The sequence below is a fragment of the Ambystoma mexicanum genome, chromosome 1p, assembly GCF_040938575.1.
Source record: "Ambystoma mexicanum isolate Mex_15411 chromosome 1p, UKY_AmexF1_1, whole genome shotgun sequence".
Classification (NCBI taxonomy): Eukaryota; Metazoa; Chordata; class Amphibia; order Caudata; family Ambystomatidae; genus Ambystoma; species Ambystoma mexicanum.
In genome coordinates, this window is record NC_090921.1 from 838952552 (window position 1) to 838968079 (window position 15528).

Sequence of the window (15528 nt, forward strand, 5' to 3'; positions counted from 1 at the left end):
CTCTGTTGGGATTGCACTGTCCTTTCTGAGACTGCTCAATTGGTTGCATTAATATAGCTCTACAGCTTGCTCCTGGAGGACTCCGTTTGCGTTCTGTAGATGTCTCCAAACCATACTCCTGTGATGCACCAGTGGTTTCCCAACCTCATCACAGACACACGACTTCAATTGTGTTGCAGCGATTTACAAGAGTCTGCCAAACCGAAGTTCAGGCTTCGATCTCTTTGTACATGGAAATATTGGATGGCTTGTAGCATTGAATTACTGCTAGGGATCTGCATATATAAATACATTTTCAGAAAGAGTGTAGCCAAAGATATATGATTATGCCGAATTTGATGAAGACCAGTTAAGGGAGACAAAGGTTAGAAAAAGTGGAGTTGCAATAGGAAAGTGTGCTCACTGGTAGTGCAAGCAGTGCGATATAGTCCGGCACCACATTTTGCATTCTACTGAAGGTTAAGCCCGAAAGCAACTTAATTAATGAACTAGGCCACCTATCCCAAGTCAGGAGGGGTCCCTGGTCCCCCCGATAGGGTCAAGTCCATGCATCTGTCACAACCGAAAAACCCCATTATAGTAGTGACATTATTTATTAAGCGCACTGGTTACTGGGAAACCAGTTTCCAGGCACTGTAGAAAATACATACAATCCAATCAATAAGGTACAGAAACAAGACAATGCATAAACCAACTAAAAACATTATTTAGAGAGGGAGGAACCAAGATGGCGGATGAGCTGGATGTGCCTCCGTGGGGCTCCGGCTGATGGCGTGCTGGGGGCTAAGGGGAGAGTCTTTTTAGTGGCATACATGGCGGATACTAGGCACAACTATGTTTGATTGCCCATTAACGAAGACCGAGGGCGAAGGTGACAGTTTTGAAAGCTACAAACAGTGCTCTGGGAAGAGACGCCGCAGAACTCGAGCATGGTGCCATCTTAACGAGAAACGAGAAAGGAAGCAGAGATTAGGAAAGCCTCACAGCGATTGCAGCCGAGTCAGGCGATAAAGGCAGTCGTGGCTCTGAATTATTCTAGGTCCGTCCGAGCGATGATAGTTCTTCCGGATGAGAGCCCATTCTGGAAGGTCATACCAGAGGCTCTATACTGGGTGATGAGGAGTGGAAAGAGGAACCCAGACCCCACTGGAGAGAACCGAAGAGCGGCCCGCACCTGAGGTGGCGTAGCAGAGATCGTCGGAAGGCTAGGGACAACATGATCAGCGAATGGGACCAGGAGGGCAGGGAGATCCCTGCTGTGAGGAGCTCACTACAGTGGTAGGTCTGGACTGGAAAGAGAGCGTTCGAGGAAGGCTGCAATGGAAGATGAAGCCCGACCAGAGTGAAAGGCTGCCCTACTGTTAGCAAACCCCAAGGATAAGAAAGATGCCCCACAGTAACGGAGAGCACACCCAGATGTAAAGCATGAAGACTCACCAGAACAGAGTTGGCGGCCCACTCCACAGACGATTAAAGTAGCATGGCAGTAGCAAACTGGGTGGGCCTACCTGGGAGGAAGATTGTAGTGCAATCGGCCTATGGCCACGCACCTTGAAGTACCTGTTATACCTAATTTATTCGTCTTTTGCAGCAGGTCTATTGACCATAGACACATCTAATCAGGATCACAAAGAGTTTGCACTAATGAGAAAGGCCACAAAGCCACCACAAAAGCAGCAGAGAGGCAGTATGGACACATGTGTCCACGGGGCAGCTGGGATGGAAACCCCAACCATTGCATCAACCCAAAAAGCCTGGTAATGCGACCAGGGCCAGGGAACCCGGAGAGCCTTCAACAAAGATGAAAGAATGTCTGCAAAGATTTCAAGACAACCTAGCTGAGAAATGATGGATCTCAAAGAAGGGGTGGCAAAAACTATGGAAGGGCTGAAAAATGATGTAGATGCGATAGGCAGTAGAATGAATTAAGTGAAACAAATGGCTAACGAAATAGTAACGTAAAAGCCAATGACATCGGCCGAGCTGGTGGATCTCTGTCAGAAAGTGTCAGAACTTGATGACAAATGGGAAGGTCCCAATAACAGATCGAGACGGGATATTATACGGTTGAAATGTTGCAAGATGGGGTTGAAGGAGAAGGTATAGAAGAACTTTTGCATGAACTGTTTGCCTTACTGTTACCAGAGGATTTGCTGTAGTCGCTGAAAATGGACAGAGCCCACAGAGGTGGCCCGTTTAAGCCTGCACGCCATAATGTAAAACCTAGACACATCGTGTTTAAGCCGCACTCATATAGGCTTAACGAAGAAATGCCAGAACAAGAAGACGAATTGATCTTAGAGGGTCAAAGATTCAGTTATTCCAAGACGTCTCAAATTCTACCCTGCAATAAAGACAGCTGCTTAAACCGATCACGGTGCAGCTGACTCGAGAAGGAATCCGATACAGCCGAGTATACCCTAGCAGCATATAATTTGAATTGAACAACCAACACCCACCTGATTAGAGATTTGGAGGAAGGATGCACCCTGCACAAAATTGAGATCCCCGAACGACTACCAGAGAAATTCAGAGAACACATCTAAACTGAGAGCAGCCAGCTGGTTGCTAAAGGGAGATAGACCTTGCAAGGACAAAGAGGGTTGACGAGGCACCACATGAATCCTACTGGCCCAGCTATGCAATCACTGAAATGCCTGAAGGGGGGAGGGGGTCACGTACCCAACGGAAGGAGGTGAGAAGTGCCCGAAAGAGCAAACAATGAGGTGGAACTGATCAAACATAGTGTGAAGGGCCTATACTATGATGAGATGTTTAAGAGCGTAATACTGTACAACACAAGAGAATCTGGAGACACTCCCCCGTATTGCGCTGCCGGGGTGGAGTCGCAACGGAGATATCCAGGCAGAGGGTGCCACGAAGAAGGATGTGGACCCATGTACTCATCAACACAGTTTTGTATTGTAGTTGGGGATTGTGGGGTGGGGGAATGAGTCTAGCAAGTTGGGGAAGCAGTTGGCTGGGGAGAGACATATGGACAGTCCAAATTAAATACCAGCAATGTTCAAGATATTATCCTTAAATATTAGGGATATGAATTCCCCAAATAAAGAGTCAGGTTATTCTAGTTACTGGGCGACCAGTAGGTTGATACAGCCCTGATTCAGGAGACCCCCCCTCATACAGAATGATCAGGTCAGATTATGAAACAAAGTCTTTGGGATTCAGCTGATGGCCTCGGCACCTACAAAGAAGGCAGGGGTGGCTATACGTTGTAGAGAGGACTTGTACTGGGATACTTTTTGATAGACCCAGACGGCAGGTACATACTAATCAATTGTAAATGTGAGCACCGATCTCTTACATTGGCATCCATGTTTGACCCCAATACAGGACCAAATAGACTACATCTTAAATTTAATACCTAGGATTTCACATTTTGCAAAGGGGGACCTAATCATAGGAGGCGACATGACCATGAATATGGATATGATGCTGGACCACTTTGAGGGGAACAAGATACATGGAGTACAGGCCTCAGGGAAACTAAAGAGGGAACTACTGAATCTCTGTGTTATGGATGTGTGGTGAAATGTACAGTGGGACACAAGAGACTACTCATACTTCTTAAATGTGCACATGGTGGGATACAAGGATCGAATATATACTAATGGTGTATGCTTTCAGAGGGGGCAGAAGTCCAAATGGGAGATATTACTATTTCCAATCATGCGCCAGTCATAGCAAAACTATATTTGGGGACTCTGAGGACAGCAGAATGCTCTTGGTCCCTAGCACAACATCTACCCCATGAGCCATTAATCAGAGAGGAAATAACGACACAGATAATAGAATACTTTAGGGACAACTTACCTGAAGAAATATCCTTTAACAACACGTAGGATGCACGAAAAGCAGTGATACAGGGAATGTTTTTATCCTTGGGTACTGTGAGAAACCTGAAGGTACTCCCACATCTAGCCCCCAGGGGTCTTCTGTACAGGTGCCCTGGGAAGGGCCATCGCTTTTGTATCCCAACCCTAGGTGTGGACAAGTGAGGGAGGATCATCTTGAGTGCAGGGTCCTTGGGGATTGGGGAAAGGGTGCCTGAAGGCGAGACATGGTATCCACCTCCTTTTCCAGCACTAATTTTCCCTATTCTCCCTCAGCTTTTGTAGTATATTGCCATTCCTATCCTGTCCTACCCTCTGAAAATATACCAAGTATTGGGACGAGGAAGAAGCCTCAAAGAGTAATGCATAACCACCTTTTGAAACACCACTATAGTACTGAGATGAGGAAGAGGGCTATGGAGGAATATGATGACTCAAACCAAACATGTCCCATTAATAGGTTCAAGCAAAGTCAGGTAATTGAGTCTGAAACCTCACACCTCCAACCTTTTATTGACTGGCAGCTGTATAAAAGGAGAAAACCCCAAGAGCAATCAGAAAGGGTTGTGAGAGCAGCAGAAAGGAAGCCAAGCTGAGCTGTCGTGGAGCAGAAGAAACCGGAATTCCAAGACGCTGTAGTAAAGCAGAGAGAGATCATCTGCAGGAGCGTGGCGAGAGAAGTGAGTCTCTGAGAAGCCGACAGCAGTAGTGAAAGGAAGCCGTGTGAGCAGACGGCCCCTTACTGGCAGCTTCAGAGTGCTCGTCCCTGTGGGTGGAGAAACAACCCAGGAATGCCTAAGGGCAGAAGCCGTGGAAGAGAAGAAGCAACAAGAAAACACAGAGCGACCAGTGAGTTTCAGTTTAAGAAACATAGTGCGTGAGTGAATGCAAGTGACTGGATACAGTGTAGCAGAGTGGTCACATGCAGTCGGCACGTTGACGAAAAAGTCTCAGAACAAAGGCGAGAAGCCTTAACAAGAGGACAATCGAGTGTAGAAGCGAACAATGAATTGAATGAAGAGGAGCGCAGGAAAGTTTAAGTTTGTGGAACACTGTATCAGAGTGACCGCGTATAAAGAAAGACACGTGTTTAAATAATTCTGACCAATGGGAAAACCCTTGCAAGTATCAAGGAAGGATATTGTGCAGCAGAAAAGGTCAGCAAACTGAAGTGTGAGCAAAATAAGGAAGAGTAATGTAAAGTAGAGCCAAAGAAAAGCTACTGTTACAAAACAGAAAAGGGAGTTAAGAAATACAAAGAACTGAGTAATTGTTGGGAAACCTGAGTGAAACACAATGAGGAGAGCTTGGGAAGCTAAGGGCATATGGTTGCGTGACCTGCAATGGGTGGACCATGCAATCTATCAACTGCGCCTAGACCAGATGGTCCTAACCAACTATGAAAGTAATTAATGAGACCAAGAAACCTGCTGTTGAATAGTGTGCCAAGAGACTTTGAACTTTGGGAAGGAGATACTCGAATCCTGTTGAATACTGGAGAACAGTTGTTGAACCTTGTGAATCAAAGTACTTAAAGCTTGGGGAAAGGAACCCTGAGAAACCCATTGAACATTGTAAACCAGAAGGCGTTTAGAGCTTGGGGAAGGGAACCCTAAGAAACCTTGGTGAACTTTGTGAACTAATATATGTTGAACCCGGGGAACAGAGCCAAAGACGAGCTACAGCAGAACTCAATTTTTGCCATTTTACTTTTTTAACACTATTTCTGTTGAGCAAGAAAATCCCTACACTCTGTTTAGTTAGATGTGAGGGCAAGTATAGGTTTTGATACAGACAGACTTTTGTTTTGGACTTCGGACTTGAACTTTCCTTAGTTCCATCAGTTGAGTGAAATTCCCAAATTAGACATAGGGCTAGCTAGGCCTTACACCATCCTGACTTTTAATAAAGAAGTTTAATGTTTAAAACGTAAACCTTTGTTGTCTGTGTGTCATCTCTTTTTTGTATAAAAGATAGGGCAGGCATTAGGTTTTGGTAGCATAGGCCATTTCGATTTGACAGACTCCACTAGGACTGCGTTATTCATTATTTGATGGTCGAGACTACTCCCATCTTAGTTATAGGGCAGACTAGGAGTTTCTCCAACCCCAACCATTTCAATAAAGGTTTTACAAATTGTACCCATTGTGTCAGTATCATACTTGTGATGCCATGCCTCCTCTACAGTGGGCAGATAATTCAATGCCCAGAAGAGGAAAATATGGAATGTATGGTGTGACGGGTCAGAAATGTGAGGCGGACCACGTTGTGAAGTTTTCTCAGCAAATGCCATTGTATTATTATATAAGGTTGGATAAACAAATCACTATCCTTAACCTGACGAGGATTTCTCTGCCTAATGTATACTAAAGGAAACACTCTAACAAAGGATATCTGACCCTCATACTTATACATATAACAAATAACCAAACGCGGGGCAGTTCAAAACAATAATGATTGAATGCACAATATGATTATAGTCTCTCTTCATAACCTGAGTGAATTCCGGTTCCCCAGGTTTAAAAATGTTTCTGCTTCACAGTTCATTTCTTGAACACAAGAAAATCCTGATTCACAACTAAGTTCCAATACAGTTCACTTCAACTTCAACTTGTAAACAGAAAGTTCCCGCACAGAAGATATACGTTTCTTATCTTCTTTAAACAAGTTCTCAGGTCCTCAGCGGCAACAATAATTGTCTTAGTCAGGATGTTTTGCCACTCCGATAACTCAAAGAAATACTAGTTCTCTGTAACAGCCTTGTACGGCTCTTCCTCCAGCACCACTAACAAAGTATTTCTGTCAAGAACACCTTATAGCACTCCTTCAACTTCGACCTGGCCAGCTTCCATGCCAGTCCAACAATCTTCAAAAGTTGGCCATTCGGATATACTCCCCTGCCCAAACAGCTTTTTAAAACAAGTGCTTTTGTGGGCAATGTCAACTGATGAGAGGTTTACAACAGCTTTGTTGGATTCAACAAATTGCAGTTTCAAAACTTTCTACACCTTTTAGGGGAAAACAAGATTTACATTTGTGCTCTTTATTCTTCTTCTACAAATAATACTCCTCTCCTTCTGGATACCTTTTCCCTTAAGGGTAGCCTTTGCCACTCTTGTATCCCGCACTATGCAAGCAACCAAAGACTGACAGGGATAGGGTATCCTCCTACCTCTCCCCTGGTTTTGACAATGTGTGTGTCTCCCAGCATGTGCCAAATGCAGTTTACAATATGGGAAACAGTTTTCAGAGTTTAAAAACCTTGCATTAGCCCCGTTTTGCTGTTGGCAATCTTGGCTATGTTGTATTGGCCTTGGTTTCAGTTTTGCTTGGCTTGGGCAATGCTTATTAACACTTAGCAAAGTCCCCCTCAGTGGTGGTTGAGTTTGCCACAGACTCACACTTTCAAGTTTACTGACATTCAGTTGTCATATGAAGTTCTTTGCTGCTTTTCCCATGTTCGGTACTCAGAATTAACTTGGGGATCACTTTCGTTATAGGCGGGTGCTGCTGCTGCTGTTTTAAAATAGTTTGGTATTCAAAAATAATGTGTGAATCACTTGCATTCACACCCAAATGCTGCTTCTGTTACTTTACATTAATTCTGCTACTACGCAAGCTCTGCTCGCTCGCCAGACACCTGCTTCACTCATGCGAGCAGATACAGAGCGCTCCGGGGTCACTGATAATCCTTGAACTCACCAGATCCGATGCGCCTCAGATCCCCCTGCCGCTCACAGGACTTCTTCTGCTCTGGCCCCTTGTGACCAAGCAAACTGCTTTGGTAAATCTGCCTTCGACTATGCCACTTCCAATTGGATCCCCTCTCACTCCTGAGGCCATCTGGTACACGCCAGCCACTGGAGATCGCCTCCTGCACACCTTCCACTGCACAGCCTCTGCAGAATAGGTCACAAGGGGGGGAAGCTTTCCTCCAGCATGCTTCCCACTCCACTTCAGATTTCTGGGGGCACAGACCCTCTCAGGACCGGCAGCTGCTATCGCCAAGCAGTCGCCCCGTCGTCATATCGCTCTACCAGCTTCTGCCTGGACTGCCAGCATGAATTACACTGCTTCTGACTTCTACTCTTCCCTAACAATGCCAACTCTATGGCCTGCACCTGAGGGGGTCTTTTAAGCCTCTCTGCCTCACTCGGTTGTGGGTCATCTGCATTAATGAACTGACCACTCCTACCACAGTATGCCTCTTCAGTCCTCTTTTTCATCCCGTACCCAGGGAATTATGGGACTTGAAGTCCCTAGTGGTAAAATTAGGTTTACTTATTTCTGTTTTTTCACAATTAAACCCCAGTTTGTTCCTTATAACATTCTTTAAAGGAACACCATATGAATTAGTCATTAGCCTTGATTGTACAGGGCAATCCAATTCTTTTACACTGATGTTATTTACACATTTCCTTTCACTGCCCCTTTGGGTGTGAGGGAGGTTTTCAGCTTCACGTATCTCTCGAACTTTAGAAGGGTTTTGATTTCTTCACAGGCTTAGGAGTGTATGATTGGTTTCACCCCTATTTGTATGTGTGTGCTGTCTCCTGAGGTGGCAACAGTTCTCATCTTTTCCCCTTAATCATGGTGTTCCTCAAGGGTCAGTCCTGGGTCTTTTTCTATTCTCCCTTTATACCTCGCTTCTTGCTCCTATAATTTCTTCCTTCAGATTATCGCACCATTTCTATGCTGATGATACTCAGCTCTTTCTATCCTTTTCGTGTTTCACGTCTGATATTCATACCTTGTAATTGCGCAGTGTGGTTGTGTATCTTCTTATATGTCATTACACTTTGGATACCTTGGCCATGGGTTCCATTTACACACAACCTTCCGCAGCATGTACACAATTGCTTCCTTTTTTGAATTAGGACCTGGTTTATTAAGTGGCCTTGGCATTGACCAGCGCACTGGGTTCTAGCCTGTTGCCCCATATGGTTCTCAGGATATAATGTGCGCTGATAGATCTAAAAGGATCACGGCTGCTGGTCTTACCTGGTCACGGAGATCCATATGTTTCTGCCGCATCAGGAGTACGGTTGTCACTGTGCTATTAAATGGCTGGAAACCAGATTGAGAAACAGCCAAGTACCCAACTCTTTCAAGAAGCGCAGATAGTTGACAAGTCACCTCTCCTTCCAATATTTTACTAAGGAACAGGAGGTTCAAAATGGGTCTAAAATGAAGTGTCTTAGCGGGGTCCAGATGTGCCTTTTTTTATTTGCGCAGGCTGAGCAGGCCCAGTGCCTCTCTGAAGTGAGGAATGTACTAGAACGGATACATCTTCAGCTAACAGAGCAATATGCTCACTGATGGTCTTAGGAGGGGTAGGATCTAGTGAGGAGCCTGTTGCCTTCATCCTCTGAACTCGTCTGAACTAGACATAAAATCGAAGGTGTGGAACGGGAGAGTGCTCTTTGGGCACACAGCTGGGATACTTTACGATACTCTAGGTTCGGCTGATATGGCCTCTTGTAAATTAGCTATTTTAGCTAAACAGAAGGAGGTTCATTCATTGCACAGTGTTTGTGAAGGGTTACAATTATTACTAGGGTCATAAGCTGTAGTTAATTCTTGATATATTTTAAACGCTTCTGGATTGCTAACATGGGCTACTAAAATGCTTTAAAAAGAGTATCTTTTCTTTTTGCTTGTTGAATTGCTAAGTAACAATGAGCTACAATAAGTAACCTGAAGTAGAACACGGCACAACAAAAACACTGTAGATATAAACCATGAATATGTCTTTAGTGTAGACACTTCCTATTCCTAAAACTAAATGTAAGGTCTATGATTGGTGGCAAACGCTTTACATCTTAATGTTACGGGGTGAGGAGAAAAAGGATTCAATGGACACTGTTGAAATACATCACAAGGTGACATTCAAGATCGACATTGCCAATGCAGGAACTGACCCCGTATTCCCCACAACCTCTTGTGCACAGTCAAACAGGTATCCCCCAGGTAAATCCTATCAGTACGTTTACTACTTAGAGGAAATGAAGGTTAAACAAGTTGAAGAATGCGAAGAGGGGGATCACAAAGTGGATAGTAAATAGGCTTAAGAAAACAGACCTAAATGTTCTCAATACAATCCCAGAAATAGATGGAAAACCCATCAGAGTTAGATACTGTAACCCAATGCATTTCTGCCAATAGAAGTGCAGTGTAATGATGTATTACTATGAACTCTTGAATAAATAAAAGGTCCCAGCTAAGAAAAAAAAACAGTTTTTTTTGTAAAACTTCAGGATCCCAATGGGACCTACAAAAAAATGCCACATTCAGATAATCAGAGCAATTGCCAGAGGTTAACATTCATTCTAAACCTTACACCCTTCAGCTCTTTTCTTTTTTTCTAACTTCGTGTAAGTACCCTTTTTATTCACCTTTAGGAGGAGTTTAAAAGTTTGGGGAAGTTTTTCTCACGTCAAATGGGACAAAGTCTGCAGGCAAACCGTGGATATGGGTCAAAGCAAAGTTAGCACCAGTTCGACCCCACAGGTGCAGCCAAAGAAGCAACCAACCTTGGGGAACACGAGAGGAGACTCCCTGTCAAGAATTCCAGCTCCAGGGTTGAGATTCATCCAGTCAGAGAAGGATAGCTGCCAAGGACTCTGGCCAATGGAAATCAATTGAGTGTTATGTCCCTAAATATGATCCCATCGGACATAGCAGAATCCAGGACTCAAGGACAAGTCCTCACAGTGGCGGTCACAAAGGGTCCAAATAAGGGGCCGCTAGCCACAAAGAAGGGTCCAATGATGAGGACAATGGAAGGCAGTGAACCATAATGACCCATGGCAGAGCCGAGGTGGAGTAGTGGTGACCCGTTGCTCATCAACACCATGGAGACTTCCCACCTGCAGGCGCTTGGTCCAGGAGGTCAAAATTAGGCAGTATAAAAACAGGTCAGAAAAGGGTTCTAGACAGGACAGTGAGCCAACAAGGAGTACCATGGAATGATGGGAAAAGCCTTGGAAAGTCTTCCAGGCACCTCAAGCAGAAACTGAGCCAAGGATAATGGAGTCCGGGTGCCGTTAAGATGGCTAAATCCAGTCCTCACACCCAGCGGCTCATCTTCAAAGTAGTCCTCCAGCAATTCAGGTAAGACTGAGGAACGAAGAGCGTCTCCCCTAGGTAATTACATTAACTCAGAGCCTGGCCTAAGCAAGCCCCAAGATTACACACCAATCAGACATACAATGGTTTTGGCAGCCAACGAGTCAGACTGGCCCTAAAAGACACATCAAACATTAATGTCCACCCACACAGGTTACGTATTGTGCATGTCTGGGCAGAAAACCAGGCTAACGCACATTAACTCACTCTAGAATGTCCAGGGCTGGGTGCACATTGATCCCATGTGGACCGAACAGCCATTTTAGACCGTCCTCATGGTTCACTTGCACAGAGAGATGGTCTGACACAAAATGGCGAGATGTATGGCTTAGAAAATACATTACCCGAGTGGGTACCATGCTGGTGCATTGGACTACTAATGCAGTAAAAGTGACTGCGCCCCTGGTGAAGCAAAAATAAATTACAGCTGCCTCCAGCCTACTCTCCAACACACTTGTAGGGGATAGACTCACCCTGGGACCTTAAATCCCGTGCGCCATATGGGCATGCAGGGCAACGCATCATAAAAAGCGTTGCAGTGGCAGGGGGCTCAGTGGAAGACCCTTTGGCCACAAAAGTAAATTTAAAAAGCAGCGAAGCCAGCAAAAAAGAAAACAAAACATTCGAGAATCCCAAACATTGAATGCTGCCCTAAAACCAAGGTGGGCCAGAACATGGCACACACAGGGGTGGGACATTAAGTGTGTAGCAAAATAAAATGCACTTTATCTGGACTCAACATAAACATTTCACAGAGTGGCTCTGAGGTTTTAAGTGGGTCAAGTTATGCTTATTCAACATAACCTGGAAGCACTTAAGTGGCAGGAAAAGTGACCCGATCCCTGAATCTCAGAAGGATCCATGGCTAGAAATAAGAGGGGTGTTTGCACATTTTGATTAGTCCTTTTGACTCTTCGTTGTGGGGGGAAACTTTGAATGGACAAAGGTTAGTGTGTGCTGTGTGCCGTGTGGCCTGGCCACAGTCATATGGCGTGCCTTGTCCTCATGAAACCACATGGCCTGGTCACACACAATGCTCTGTCTTGAGTGGGGAAAGGGCTTCGTCATTGGCTCTGGCATGACACAGCGCGGCTGTAAGCAGTACCCTGACCGCATCCCAGTTCAGTTGAGGGTCAATGTTGTATGTGCTCACAAGGCACATGGAGAGAAGACAATGTGCCCAAAATCCCACAGTTCCGGTGATGTGGTGACTGTGCAATTGGTCTCATGGTTCCAAATGCCACATCTTCTACTACGTTTCCAGAGTCAGAAAACGGGTGAGCTGAGCAGAGGAGCTTGGCCTAAGGGGGCCCTCGCGAGATGGGGGCCATCACGAGAGAGCGAAGGGCGAGTGCTGTCATTGATGAACATTTTTTAAAACAACGCCTGTGGAAGAGAAACCACAGAAAGCCATTCTTTAGAAACATCGAACAAACGCAGAAATGTTTGCTGTACACAGAGTTAAACCCAGAGCTGCTGCAGGACAAAAGATATCGGGACACATTTAGAGCATGCTATATTCAACACATACTTAAAACATGCTACTAGTGTAAATAGCCAACATGAATAAAGATATGACTTTCAAAACAGCTCTAACGCCAATGGATTTCGAAAGTTAGTAGTAAAGCAGCTATCCCGTGCATGCAGTAGCCCATCCCTACTCGCCACAACGCTCTTCTAGAAGCGAACAGATGCCTGAACCAAACTACAAATATCTTTCTACGAAGTTCGAGCTCTTCACCACGCTTCGACGCCACTTGCCTGAGCGTGTTCCTCTACTCAGAAGTGCCTATAAATCTTGTTCCGATCTGGCTGCATAAGAGAAGGTACGAGTTCCGAGCCCGTTACGTGTGTAACATTTCCCGCAAATATCAACGTGCTGCCTCCTTCAAAATGGCAGTGAGCATGTTTACCCGTGGTTACTAAGCAATGCAATACACATCCGAAGAACCAGACAGCCTCCCGATTGGCTGCCGGTCCTCTTAACACGAAGCCCGCACAACTGGAAGGCATGAGCTGGCTCTGGACCTACGCCCAAAGGACCTCGCTATTAGGACCTGTCTGCTGCTGTAACCCTCATTGCAGCTATCCCGTGCGTGCGGAGGGCAGGAGCCCGTCCCTACTCACCACACCGCTCTTCTAGAAGCGAACAGATGCCTGAACCAAACTACAAATATCCTTCTATGAAGTTCGAGCTCTTCACCACGCTTCAACGCCACTTGCCGGAGCATGTTCCTCTACTCAGAAGTGCCTACAAATCTTGTTCTGATCTGGCTGCATAAGAGAAGGTACGAGTTCCGAGCCCGTTACGTGTGTAACATTGGCCGTAAATATCAACGTGCTGCCTCCTTCAAAATGGCCGTGAGCAGGTTTACCCGTGGTTGCTAAGCAATGCAATCCACATCCGAAGAACCAGACAGCCTCCCGATTGGCTGCCGGCCCTCTTAACACGAATCCCGCACTGCCGGAAGGCGTGAGCCGGCTGTGGACCTACACCCAAAGGACCTCGCTATAAGGACTTGTCTGCTGCTGTCCGCTGCGAGCCGCGAGAGAGCGGAACGTAACCTTGCAACTCCGGTAACCGAAAAGTTGCCTGCTACACTAACATTGGAGCTAAGGTAAGCACCTGACTCCTGCTAACATTGGCGCACTCAGAACTCCCACTATGATTGCTATATATCCAGCCGTTACCTTAACTAGCTTGTTGATTGCTCCATTTATAAGCTATTTTGCCAGCCGGTATAAAACTCGAATCTAGCTGTTACCTTAACTAGCTTGTTGATTGTTCCATTTATAAGCTATCTTGCCAGTTTGCATAAACATCGAATCTAGCTGCGACTTTAACAAGTTTGCTGATTGTTCCAATTATAAGCGATTTTGCCAGCCTGCATAAAACTCTAATCTAACTGCTGCACTACCTAGACCTAGCACGTACGAATGCCTTCCTGTTTCAACTGTAACTTAGCTGTACCTACCTTAACCGCTTGTAACTGCCCCAGGGCCTACATGCACAAGCCCAGCTAACAACATCTAACAGCCTTCTAGTATCCCGTCCCAACATTGCCTCTGAACTATGCCAGCCTGGCTCATATTCATCATGTTCCCCCTTCTACATCATGCCCGATTGCACGCCATGTAGTAGAAACAGCTACATCCCATTCAGTAATGGACTTGCCAAGATTAGCTGCCCTAGACACCACCCCATTCCCTGCGCCACACCCTTCCTGCCTTCCCTGCCTCCTTTCCCCCACAGTGCCCCTCGAGACCACAGTGCTAAAATTAGCGTCACTCTAGGTAACCCTCCACATAACCTCGCCAAAGATGCCTACTCTGATAATATCCAGAACTCATTCAAAACACCAGAACATCGCCCCACAGCCTACCCCAACCTCATTACCCACAACAACAGACTAGGCTGTAGACTTCTCACCTTACCTAGCAAAATGCCCACTACTCCTACAACTAAAGTTACTAACAAAAATACCATTGCAAACACCGTGCCACTCAAAGGAGCCTTACTTAATGTTAGATCACTTGTGGCTCACCCTACTGAAATTGCCGACATCATCCACTCAGCAGACATGGATTTCCTCGCCATCACAGAAACTTGGCTTCATGCCGCAGCAGGTCCCTATCTAACCCTTGCGGTTCCCGACAACTACTCCATCCTCAGGGCCGACAGACCTAATGCCCGCAGAGGAGGTGTAGCACTCATTCAAATCCTCGCTTGACATTAGATCTGTTAGCTCCCCTCTACTAAATTCTTGTGAACACCTATCCATCAAAATTCAAACTTCCCCTAAGAACACCATCACCTTGGAACTAATATACACCCCGGGCCCCACAGGTACCTTCGAGGAAGACATAACCTCCCTCATAGCAGAGAAATCTAAACCTCTCTCACAAAATATTATTCTAGGTGACTTTAACTTGTGATATAATGATCCTCACAACACCCCTGCATCCTCCCTTGCGAATGCACTCTGCGAACACAACTACACTCAACTCAACACCCTACCTACACATCAGAAAGGCAGAACCTTAGACTGGCTTGCTGCCCACAACTGCAACATTATCTGCAAGGACCCCCAACCACTTATATGGACCGACCACTTCCTACTATCATTCGACATTAGCACTAATAACCTGCACCTTGTACAGTGCCCCCCTGCACCAGCATGTTTGACTAGAAACAAGCATAACATTACCACTGAAGCCCTCATTCCATTGGTTCTACCCACCCTAAACATGATCCCTGACACATCAGACCTCAACCTACTAGTAGACACCTACAATAATGCCATGACCAAAGCTATTGACCTTGTTGCCCCACTAAAACTACGTAAAGGTAAACCCAGAGCCCATCTTAACTCCTGGTACACAACAGAACTCAAAATACTCAGAAATAAGAAAACTAAAATGGAAACCCTTTGGAAAATGAATCCATCAGAGGAACACAAAATCAATCTCACAAATGCATCCTCCCGTTATAAAAAAGAAATAATTCGCACTAAAAAGGAAGCCTACAATGTAAGAATAAGTAATG

General features: G+C 45.5%; 1 protein-coding gene across 3 annotated transcripts in view; it reads right to left on the reverse strand.

Moving 5' to 3' along the window:
* ARHGEF2 (Rho/Rac guanine nucleotide exchange factor 2) overlaps window positions 1–15528 on the reverse strand; it is a 1257231-nt gene that overhangs the window by 864229 nt on the left and 377474 nt on the right. The window lies entirely within an intron of this gene.